The sequence below is a fragment of the Onthophagus taurus genome, chromosome 7 (genome assembly GCF_036711975.1).
Source record: "Onthophagus taurus isolate NC chromosome 7, IU_Otau_3.0, whole genome shotgun sequence".
NCBI lineage: Eukaryota > Metazoa > Arthropoda > Insecta > Coleoptera > Scarabaeidae > Onthophagus > Onthophagus taurus.
Window position 1 is genome coordinate 1,956,019 of NC_091972.1, and position 12,144 is coordinate 1,968,162.

Consider the following 12,144-nt stretch of genomic DNA (forward strand, 5'->3'; position numbering starts at 1 on the left):
GAGCCATTTGCGCAAAAAGCGAGTTTTTGAGGGTAATTAAATTCGTTTGTTATAGTCGAAAATTTGTTAAAAAGTTTCATTATATTCAAAGTTGACTATAAACATATTTAATATTAGAACTTCTTGCCTCTGCATAAAACCTCTGCATAACAAGATTAGGTTAACAATATCTTTTCACTGCCAACAAATTTTCAAATGTAGCTACACTCAGCGGCATAAAAAACGTATCACCTAAAATGATTACCAGTTTCAAACTGCAATAACTTTTGAACATATTACTCGATTTAAATAAGATTTTTTTTATTTGAAAGGTCTTCCCTTTGCCAATATTTCTGTAGGGGCCTTCTCCATTTTGGCGCTCTTCAATTTCAGCAAAGGTGAATAACGCTAATTCTTCCTGCACTTTGAAGCTTCTTCGTCAGCGCCATCAGAAATTAAAGCAACTCATGGATGTCGATGAAATTTAATTACACTGTGACAAGTAAATCAAACAAAATGTTAATTTCCTTCCCTCACTTGAATGGTATCCCTCATCCTTCGAGGCATACTTCGAATCAGGTTTTGAATTTCATTTTGGGAAATCTGTCCCAAAATGAAACCAAGGACTCTAACTCGTCTCCCTAGCATATCCCACATGTGTTCTATGCGGTTTAGATCAGGGCTACGTTTAAAACTGGTTATCATTTTAGGTGATGCGTTTTTTATGTCACTGAGTGTATAACATCGATGTAGCGCCTCGGCTTAATGACCTTGACTTAATCAGATTAAACTTTAATAAAAAAATCTTTGAAAAAATTCGAGTTTTGTATCAATATAATATCAATGTAGCGCCTCGGTTGCAAGCTATCTCGGCTTAATCAGGCTAGATAGCACCACAAGTGACTTCGTATTGATCTGAACATAAATTGACTAGAATTTTTATCAAACAGACCGACTTCGTCATAAACTTGAACATTATTACATAAATGAATATATTATGTGTAAATATTAATTGCTCTTTCCTCCAACGCGTTCATTTCGTATAATAATAATAATAATAAATAAATTTATTGCCATAATAAGAAACAAAAAATACAAATTAAAGAAAATGTATACATTTAACTTAATGCATAAATACGGGCAAAAGGGTCGATTTATCGCGTAAGCGATATCTTCCAAACAACCCAATCAATCAGTAGTATACTAAGTTATATAAGAAAAACTATGAATAAACGGCAAGCTGCTATGCTAAACTTATAGTCACTAAAAACGGTGCATAATGATAGTTGCTGGAATAAAAGAAGAAGAGAAGAGAAGAAAAGGGAGAAAAAAAAGTTGTCAGGAAGATACTTGGAGAGCCAATAAATGACGTTTTAGGTGGTTTTTAAATGTTACAAGGTGAGGAATATTACGGATCTCAGTAGGCAGACTATTCCAAAGGGTTATTGCCTGCACAGCAAACGATTTATGGTAAATCTCGGTACTATGGGTCGGGAACATAAGCACAGAATCTAACTGAAATCTAGTGGGTAAACCATGCGACGACAAGCGTTGAAATATACAATACAGATACCTCGGGGTTTGATTGTGAAGATCATAGTTCATATACGAAACGATCTACGGTTCTGACAGCTTAATATCTGCAAATAATTACGGTATGGGGTTATGTGTTGAGATCTCTCGAGATCAAAGATATACCGTATGCAGTTGTTTTGAAGTCTTTGCAGTTTATTTCGTAGTGTTACCGAAAGATCAGGATATGCCGTGTCAGCATAATCAATATGGGGGAAAATCAGGGAAAGCAAACATTACGACGCATCATGGGAGGAAAGAAGCAACGGAGACTTTTTAGTGAGTGGAAACAATGATAGATCTTTCTGCAGACGGATTGAATTTGAGGTTTCCAGGACATTGTAGAATCCATAACCACCCCAAGGTTTCTAACCGTGTCTGACAGCTGAATAATGTCTTCGCCAAGCATTAAGTGAATGGATGAAAAATCATTCAGCTTTGCCAGTAAAGGTCGACTGCCAAACGCAATTGCTTGAGTTTTAGCAGTATTTAATTTAAGGCCATAACGTTTGGACCAATCCAAAATATTGGAAAGGTCATGATTAAGACGTGCAATTGCTTCGGGAAAATCATCAATAGTTGTCGTAGTGTAAATTTGGAGGTCATCAGCATACACATGATAATTACAAGAAATACAATGGGTGACGGCATTAATGAAAATCGAAAAGAGCAACGGACCCAACACACTACCCTGGGGTACACCACATTTAATATCACAAGCAGACGAGAGCGCAGAATCAGCACGCACACACAAGGAACGACAGGAAAAGTAAGATTGAAACCAAGATAAACATGAAGAGGTAAATCCAAGGGCAGCTAGTGACGCCAACAAAAGATCGTGATCAACCGAATCGAACGCCTTGCTAAAATCAAGTAATACAAGGATGGTAACACAGCGTTTGTCGCAAGCATACCTAATATCATCTGTAATCTTAATAAGCGCTGTTGTCGTGCTATGACCCTTACGAAAACCCGATTGAAAGTCGTTGTGCAAGTTAAATTCTTGTAAATACTCTTGAACTTGTAGATAAACAAGACGAGAGCGCTTTAGATAGAACAGATAAAATGGAGATAGGGCGAAAATCATTTAAACTTGAGGGACTCTTGGATTTAGGTATAGGGACAACATGAGCAACCTTCCAGATTGAAGGGAATGAGGATCATTCAATGGAGAAGTTAAAAATGTGGGTAATAGGAGTAAGAACAATATCCAATATAGGAAGAAGAAGTTTGAGACCAACTCCATCAGCTCCCACACTCGTAGACCTCGAGTGATTCAAGGCATCGCGGACTTCTGACGCAGTGACCAGGACAAAGGAGAAAGAGGAGGATTTAGATGAGGCAAGAATTTCAGAAATAGTTGTCATCCTGGTCCCACCATTAATGAGCAGAGGAGGGTCAGCAAAAAACCTCGCCAATGAATCCACATCACAAGCAGCCCGAACAGAGGGAGACTCATTTCGTATACTTGAATGTGGTATACTTATGTTTACAGTTATGAGTTAATTGGGATCATAACATGTTTTAAGTGATTTAAACTTCTTCCTTAAATTTCTGTTAAAATACTTTTTAATTCGTTGCGATATCTTATTTAGTTCTTGAGATATGATTTTTTTTTAAGATTGATTTGTAAACCTTGATGAATCTGAGACAAACGAAGATTTCATGAAAAATAAAACTCTGAAGATATTTTTATGACATATTCGAGCAGAAAACCATACTTGAAAAACTCTATTTATCTTTCAGATAATAATTATTGAAGATAACCTACACTCATAGTCATAGGCTATGAAAAGAACAATTGTTTTCCATCGTTTATCGTTTGATATGAGAATTGATTGACGTTCCAACGTTCTGAACGCAACCACAATTGATTTATGAAGACATGTTCTTTTCAATGCATCGATTCAAGGCATCGCGGACTTCTGACGCAGTGACCAGGACAAAGGAGAAAGAGGAGGATTTAGATGAGGCAAGAGTTTCAGAAATAGTTGTCATCCTGGTCCCACCACTAATGAGCAGAGGAGGGTCAGCAAAAAACCTCGCCAATGAATCCACATCACAAGCAGCCCGAACAGAGGGAGACTCATTTCGTATACTTGAATGTGGTATACTTATGTTTACAGTTATGAGTTAATTGGGATCATAACATGTTTTAAGTGATTTAAACACAAATTTATAGTTGGAGTTGTGTATTTTTCTTATCATCTTGTGAATTAAATAAATTAAAAACTGCACTTAAACGATGATATTTATTGTAAATAGCTTAGTTTTCTACCGGTTTCGACTGTACAACAGTCATCCTCAGGAAAATGACGTCAACGAACATAAACTAAAACAGGAGCTCATCGGATTAAGATATAAATCACAAACTCAAAAGAAACTATTACAATAACTTGTTTTAGAAATTACAAATATGTGTCATTTCCTGTTTTAGTTTATGTTCGTTGACGTCATTTTCCTGAGGATGACTGTTGTACAGTTGAAACCGGTAGAAAACTAAGCTATTTACAATAAATATCATCGTTTAAGTGCAGTTTTTAATTTATTTAACAAATTTATAGCATAATGAAAGTTCTTATCGGAATTTTAGAATTCGATTTCAATCTTACCAATTTATTCTAAACAATTTCAATTAATACACCAAAATAATTTTGATTATCACTTTTAAAACGTATTTGAATTGATTTCTATTTTACATGTGACGAAATTAAACGAGAAAAATCTCTATGTAATAAATCTCATTTGATCTCGATAATGAAATGAGTTAAGAGGCATACAAGTATAATACATACATAACATACTAGATTTGGCTTTTTAAAATTGCTTCCTGAAGAGCATGCTTGATAAAAAAAATCGTAGTATGAACTCCGAGTGGCGCTGTTTTGTAATTGTGACAAAAAGTTAATTGAAAACAAATTTAGTGTAAGGACGAAAACAAAATTTAATTTAAAAATTACTTGTTCTTCTTATAGCTTTGCGATGGTTGTTAAATTGCACCTTGAAGAACATTTCATATTAAAAGCGTCGCAGAATTCCCCGGAAACTCATACAAACTTGAAACAACACAACAAAATTTAATTATACCTATTCAACTAATGAAACTTATTGGATGTTATGACTTGTCTTATTAAAACGATGTCTTAGTCTTTATTTATAGGTATGCATATTACGTTTTTCTTATTATTAAATACTTTTTTTTTAAAGCGTGCAAAAAATAATATCTGTTAACAAGAACTTCCCAGGTTGTGCTTTTATTCCTCTTCACGTAACATTTCATCTGCAACCTGACGTGGAAAACGCGTTGCGTAATCGGCTTCAGCTTCACCTACACACCAAACCTACCACACCTTCATTTTCCCGCATCGCGCTCCAAGTGACCGCAGAGCAGCGTCGAGTCCATGCGTCGCGACGCCGCCGCCGCCTCCACTGGTTTAGCCAGCGCGTCGGTTGCCGTCAGCTCAGTAGCTTTTCGCGACGCACGGGCGAAAGCTTTCGCTAACTTGGATCTTCGGGGTGCCGCGATTCAACAATTTTCGCTTCAATTAAGCTTTTTAGTGATACATAAAAGTGCACCAGTTCTTCCTTAAATTTATATTTAAAATATGGTAAATTTTTGGTATGTATTTAACAACATTTTTAAGATCCCCTTTTTTTCGAGAAACGAAGCTTGGACACTGTTTTTCATATCTTTAATTTAATATAAAAAAAACACTTACTTTTTTATTCTTATTAATGAAATTTTTTTGGTTATTTCCGGTAATGAAATATCTCCACGATATCTCTTTATGAGGGTGTAAAAATTTGTGGCAAAGATAAACAAGGTTTGTTGCTAGCGGTCAGGGTTGAAATGGGAGCTTTGCCCTTTAAATTTGTCTTGGAAAACCGCCGTAAACAAGGATACGGTTTTGGTAAATCTATTTAATATACCTTGGTTTATATCAATTAAATTACACTTTATATAAGCTTATTTTAAAGAATGATTTAATTAAAGTGTTAATTCAAGTTGAAATCACTGGAATTACTTGGATTACAATCAACATGTATTAATTTGTCTCTTTCATGTCTGTTTTTCACATTCTGTCATATTTGTGCTCATATACATATAGAATATTCAACTGATTTTCTTCATTTATTTCAGTCATAGCATAAAAAACATTTAAAAAAACAATTACATGCTAATTATAACACAGAATTTAACACAAAATTAATTGAAACAGTTCTGATATTTTTGTTTGGGGAAAGCTTCCACCTCTTGTCTTCAAACTGTTTCCTTCGCCTATTGTATGCACCGAAATTCCTAATTACTCCCTCATGGTTAACACTTACCTCTTCCCTTGTTTGATTTTATTAGCTCCTTCAACATAGTATCCATTCATAAACTTCAAATTTATCAAGTTGATATCGTCGTTAATTTATGGCAAACCTCATTTATTTTCATGATTTTACTTTCTACTAAAAATTATTTTTCTTATTCGCTTGCTTTCTAACAAAATTTAAAAATTAATCGATCGTTAAATAATGCCTAATGTTGATGATGAGGTTCTGAAGTTGTTGACTCGATAGAAAAATGAGAGATGCGTTTAAAAATGCTGCTGGGATGAAAGCCATCGTGAAGGAGTTAGAATTGGTAAAAGATGCAACTTTTACACGAGTTCTTGAAAACAATATTGCCAAGGATGTCGTACGAGCCTTTGATGATAAAATTGTTAAACCGAAAGAGCTAGATTGTATAGTTGTCTCTGAAGATCGCCTCTGGTCGAAACTAGTTAAACACGAAAACTAAATAAATAACCTTTTTTTTTTAGCTAACTTTTAGCTGATTGAAAATGTAGCGAGACCATAAATTATAAATCATTTTACACACTTTGAAATAACTTTTATTAATTCTCAAAGAATCTTTAAGGCCAACTTTTACCACCTCCTGATAAATTTATCCGATAGATAAATCCAGTTCTTAGGCTCGTTACTACCACTTTCTGGTTAAGCTATCTAAGGGATTATTACCACGGTTACAACTATTTTATGCGCTCTGATTGGCTAGTAGATGGGTTTATCTATAAGATAAATTAAACAAAAAGATGGTAGTAATGGGCCTTAGCCAATGAGAGCGCTTAAAACCGCCGTAACCATGGCAACTATCCTCTAGATAGTTTATTAGGAAGATGGTAAAAGTGGGCCTAAATGATTTAATATTTTATAACGATTTTGAATGCAATATTTGACATTCTGATACATTTTTAATAGTTTAACTGAATATTAAATGATTTTGTTTTATTCTAATCGATTTCATATAATATTTAATCACCTACAAACTTTCCAAGAAAGTTTTAAACACGAAAATAAGGTAAACTAGACAGTTACTGATTTTAGATAATTCCATTTTCAACATTATCAATGACTAAATGTGTATTTGATCTAAATATACACATTTTTAAGAAAGTTTTTGATTTAGTACTTTTATTAAACTAACAGGGGTAGATACAGGGTAGTACTTTCTATCCCGTATGAATCTCCACATAAACCCCATGAAACTTTTATCAAGTTTCATTAATTCTCCAACCTTCGTCTTCTATTAAGGTAATAAGTGGGACATTAAATTCTCTGAAATACTTGGATCGTCTTCCAAGCAAATCATCCCTTACAATGAAGCGTACAGAGTTATATTTAAAAAATTATAACAGCAAGATTTATGGGCAATAAGAAATCTTTTTGCACAAGTTCTTCCTTAAATTTCTGTTAAAATGCTTTTTAATTCGTTGCGATATCTTATTTAGTTCTTGAGATATGATTTTTTTTTAAGATTGATTTGTAAACCTTGATGAATCTGAGACAAACGAAGATTTCATGAAAAATAAAACTCTGAAGATATTTTTATGACATATTCGAGCAGAAAACCATACTTGAAAAGCTCTATTTATTTTTCAGATAATAATTATTGAAGATAACCTACACTTCTATGACTATGAAAAGAACAATTGTTTTCTATCGTTTATCGTTTGATATGAGAATTGATTGACGTTCAAACGTTCTGAACGCAACCACAATTGATTTATGAAGACATGTCCTTTTCAATGCATCGATTTCATAATACACTAATGAATAACTGGCTGAAGAGTTCATGAGTATAATGTAATTATCACACAAATTTTAGCCCTTTAATATATTTAATATTTAATATATATTGGCAAAAAATTGGATATTTTTTACGTTAATGATATATTATGTGGAGATACCAAAAAATCGGTCGAGTTTTATGTGATTTTTTTTGTTGAGTAATTTATTTAATGGATTTACGTGCAGAGAAAGAAGATTTATAACAAAAACATTTAAAGGAATTTTCGCAACAATCGGTTTATAAATTTGGAAGGATGCTATAAATTCGATTATCTTCAAATGAATCACATTATTATTTATTATACAACAATGAATTCAACGTTGTTTCAATTTGAACTTCAGACGCACGGCTAAACCCGAAACTTTTTAGTTTTATTGTTAGTTTTATTTGTTATTCAGTGCTAGATTGTTGTATATTTTTATTGAACTTAAAGTAGAACTAACACTAGACTTAGAACTAGAACTAACACTATACCTAGAACTAGAATCATTCGGGTTTAGCCGGCTTTAGAGACGTGCGGCTAAACTCAAATGATTCTAGTTCTAGGTATAGTGTTAGTTCTACTTTAAGTAAACAACAATCTAGCACTGAATAACAAATAAAACTAGAACTAACACTAGACCTAGAACTAGAAACATAGAACTAAACAAATGATTCTAGTTCCAGGTATAGTGTTAATTCTACATAGTAACCGTGCTATTGTAAAACTAGACTAGTCTGAAGACGCACGGCTAAACCCGAAACTTTCTAGTTCTAGGTCTAGTGTTAGTTCTAGTTTTAATTGTTATTCAGTGCTAGATTGTTGTTTACCTAAAGTAGAACTAACACTAGACTTAGAACTAGAAACATTCGGGTTTAGCCGTCTTAAGAGACGCACGGCTAAACCTGAATGTTTCTAGGTCTAGGTCTAATGTTAGTTTTAATGATAGTGCAAGTGTAAAACTAGAACTAACACTATACCTAGAACTAGAATCATTCGGGTTTAGCCGTCTTTAGAGACGTGCGGCTAAACTCAAATGATTCTAGTTCTAGGTATAGTGTTAATTTTACATAGTAACAGTGCTAGTGAAAAACTAGAACTAACACTAGACCTAGAACCAGAAACATTCGAAACTTTCTAGTTCTAGGTTTAGTGTTAGTTCTAGTTTTATTTGTTATTCAATGCTAGATTGTTGTTTATTTTTATTAAACTTAAAGTAGAACTAACACTAGACTTAGAACTAGAAACATTCGGGTTTAGCCGTCTTAAGAGACAAAAACCCGAATGTTTCTAGTTCTAGATCTAATGTTAGTTCTAGTGACAGTACCAGTGTAAAACTAGAACTAACACTATACCTAGAACTAGAATCATTCGGGTTTAGCCGTCTTTAGAGACGTGCGGCTAAACTCAAATGATTCTAGTTCTAGGTATAGTGTTAATTTTACATAGTAACAGTGCTAGTGAAAAACTAGAACTAACACTAGACCTAGAACTAGAAACATTCGAAACTTTCTAGTTCTAGGTTTAGTGTTAGTTCTAGTTTTATTTGTTATTCAATGCTAGATTGTTGTTTATTTTTATTAAATTTAAAGTAGAACTAACACTAGACTTAGAACTAGAAACATTCAGGTTTAGCCGTCTTAAGAGTCAAAAATCCGAATGTTTCTAGTTCTAAGTCTAATGTTAGTTCTAGTGACAGTACCAGTGTAAAACTAGAACTAACACTATACCTAGAATTAAAAACATTCGGGTTCAGCAGTCTTAAGAGATGTACGGCTAAACACGAATGTTTCTAGTTCTAGGTCTAAAGTTAGTTCTAGTGATAGTGTAAAACTAGAACTAATACTATACCTAGAACTAGAATCATTCGGGTTTAGTCGTCTTTAGAGACATGCGGCTAAACCCAAATGATTCTAGTTCTAGGTATAGTGTTAATTCTACATAGTAACAGTGCTATTGTAAAACTAGAACTAACACTTAGAACTAGAAACATTCAGGCCATCTTAAGAAACGCTTGGCTAAATCCGAATGTTTCTAGTTCTAGGTCTAGGTTAGTTCTAGTTTTAGTTGTTATTCAGCGCTAAGTTGTATATTCTTATTGAACTGAAAGTGGTGATTCAATTTTCTCGTATTTAGAAGAAAAATGTGTTTACGTCATGTAGCTTTTCATGCAGCTAATGTATTTTCAAGGAAAATTAACAAAGGGTACCGTTTTTATAAGCATTTTCCTCGGCGTATATACGCGTACTCTACCCTGTTAATTAAAGCGCTTGTTTCCAAAACGCAGAATCTACATGAGAGTAAAGTATCTGTTTTAATTGGATTTTTCATCAAACAATCTTTGTTCTCTTAACCTTAATAAATCGGATGATATTTTTAGAAAAATATGAAGGACAATTTTAATATAGATTTCTTTTTTGAGGCTAATTTTCTTTTCCCCCGCTTCTAGTTTTGAGAGGTTCCCGTGGAATAATAAAATTCAATAAAGGGCAGTTTACAGGGAAATTTAATCAACGATAGTACGGATTGAACTACCACAAAACGTGCACAGATTGTTCTTTCCTTTTCCACAGTCGACCTTCTTAAGGAAATGAAACGGCAGGGAAGAATTTAAATCTAAAGGTCATTTTTATTTTAAGTGGATAACCTAGAAAAGAGAATAGTCAATAACCCAACTTCTAAGTATTTAAAGGAAAATCTTTTTCTTTCGTTTTCTTATACGTAAGCATGGAACATTGTTCGTTTTTTTTATCTTCTATTTTATTTCTCTTTGAGATGTTCTCGAGCACGTACGCCCTGTTTACAAGAACCGGATGAGGTCGAGCTTTTGTTTCCTTACACCCCAAGGGGAAAGAGATCCTTAGGAGTTGGTCGTAATTAATTTTCCTTATCGCCATTATCGCGCGTAGGCCGTTAATCGCCCGAGATCTAATAACCTTCCTAAATGAGGCTTCTTCTGGAACCCTTCTGTTTTTGGCATGTTATGAAACCTTTGGCGGGTATCAAATCTTCTTTTTATTAAATTTAATACCAATTTCAAAAATTTTCCAAAAATTACAACTGAATTAATATCTATTTATAACTTTATAATGTTATCTTAAGTTGAAACTCAAGCTGTCGCAAAGTACTTTGAAACACAAAACATTAAATAACTCGATCCCACGGGTGCTTATTGTCCTCGAAAGCTAGACTATTAATGGTTTTATACGCCAAAGAGACCTTCATTAATTAAAGTCCACCAAATCCACCTCTTCTTCCACCCCCTGAAAACGTTATAGCATCAACAACGTCGCTCTTGTCAAATTAATCTTGGAATTCGTTGTGACACTTAACGTATGATATTACTCTTCATAACTTCGAATCCGGAATAAATTTCACATCTTGTCGATAGAGATTCGGCGACATCGATTATTCATAATGACACAAATAGGTTAATCTCAAGGTCCGAATTAAGATCGTTTGAGTCGATTCACAAGGACGATTGTATTAAATGAAATGGGAAAATTATACCTTTTTACCTGTACTGTTCACATAGGCAAGATGTATTGCAAGCCCAACACGGTGCAATAAACTTTTATAGCTTTCTATAAACTTCGTCTTTATCCCCGTTTCTCAGGACTGCCACTTCCGGACTTACGACAAATTTACGTGTGCGACCTTCTTTGACTTCGAGACTTCGCGATACACTTCATTTACTTCATCGCAAATTTCACTTTGTAAAAAATCAATTAGGTTCTAGTTAAGGAAGTTTTAGAAAATAAAGTTATTTGAGTTGATTCATAAAGAACTAAATTCGTGTATTGAGCTGGTGTCAAAATCAAGTTATAAATTGCAGCGAATAATTTATTCATTTTGGTCACCTCTCTGATATATAATTATGTTCTACAATAACTACCGTTGAAATGGGTAAATGGGGTTGGTATAATGTGTATAAATCTCGTGTTACGATATTTTTATTGGATAAATTTGCAAATAACAGTCTGGTTTGGGTTATAAATTTACAATGCTGAAATTCTATTTCCGACTTATGCTTTATAATAACTAAAATATTTACTAAATTAAAGTAATTTGGTTATGCAGTTTTTAAAATTGTTGATCATTTTAGAGAGATTAGAAAAATTATGATTAAAGCTTGTATTGCAACAAAAGTTATCCAAGAAGATATCTGATGGCTGATGATTAAACTAAAGTTTACAATAACACAAAACTTTCGGAAAGTGTTCAGTATGAACTTTCATTTTAGGCAATAAACCATTGGATTGCCAAATAGAAAATTATTGTTTTTGATTTCTCATCACGATTACTGCTTAAAAACGATCAAGCTAAATAAGAGGAACCCATACTGTTTCCATATCTTTCCAACCTTTCTAAGGCATCGGAAAGTCATCGTTGAAGACCTCAACCTAAATGTTAAGTTATTTCCATCCACATCTTAAGCAGTCTAAAATTACTTGATCATTAATCCTATCATTAGTTCTTATGGTATATTCTTGGT

General features: G+C 33.5%; 1 protein-coding gene across 5 annotated transcripts in view; it reads left to right on the plus strand.

Moving 5' to 3' along the window:
* LOC111423653 (inactive dipeptidyl peptidase 10) overlaps positions 1 to 12,144 on the plus strand; it is a 149,038-nt gene that overhangs the window by 61,181 nt on the left and 75,713 nt on the right. Inside the window, exon 1 of one of the 5 annotated variants that reach the window (XM_071197432.1) lies at positions 5,019 to 5,170. The exons of the other annotated variants lie outside the window; for them this stretch is intronic. The gene's annotated coding sequence lies outside the window, so the exon portion shown is untranslated. Of the gene's footprint in view, positions 1 to 5,018; positions 5,171 to 12,144 lie in introns of those variants that run through there. 5 annotated transcript variants of the gene reach the window in all.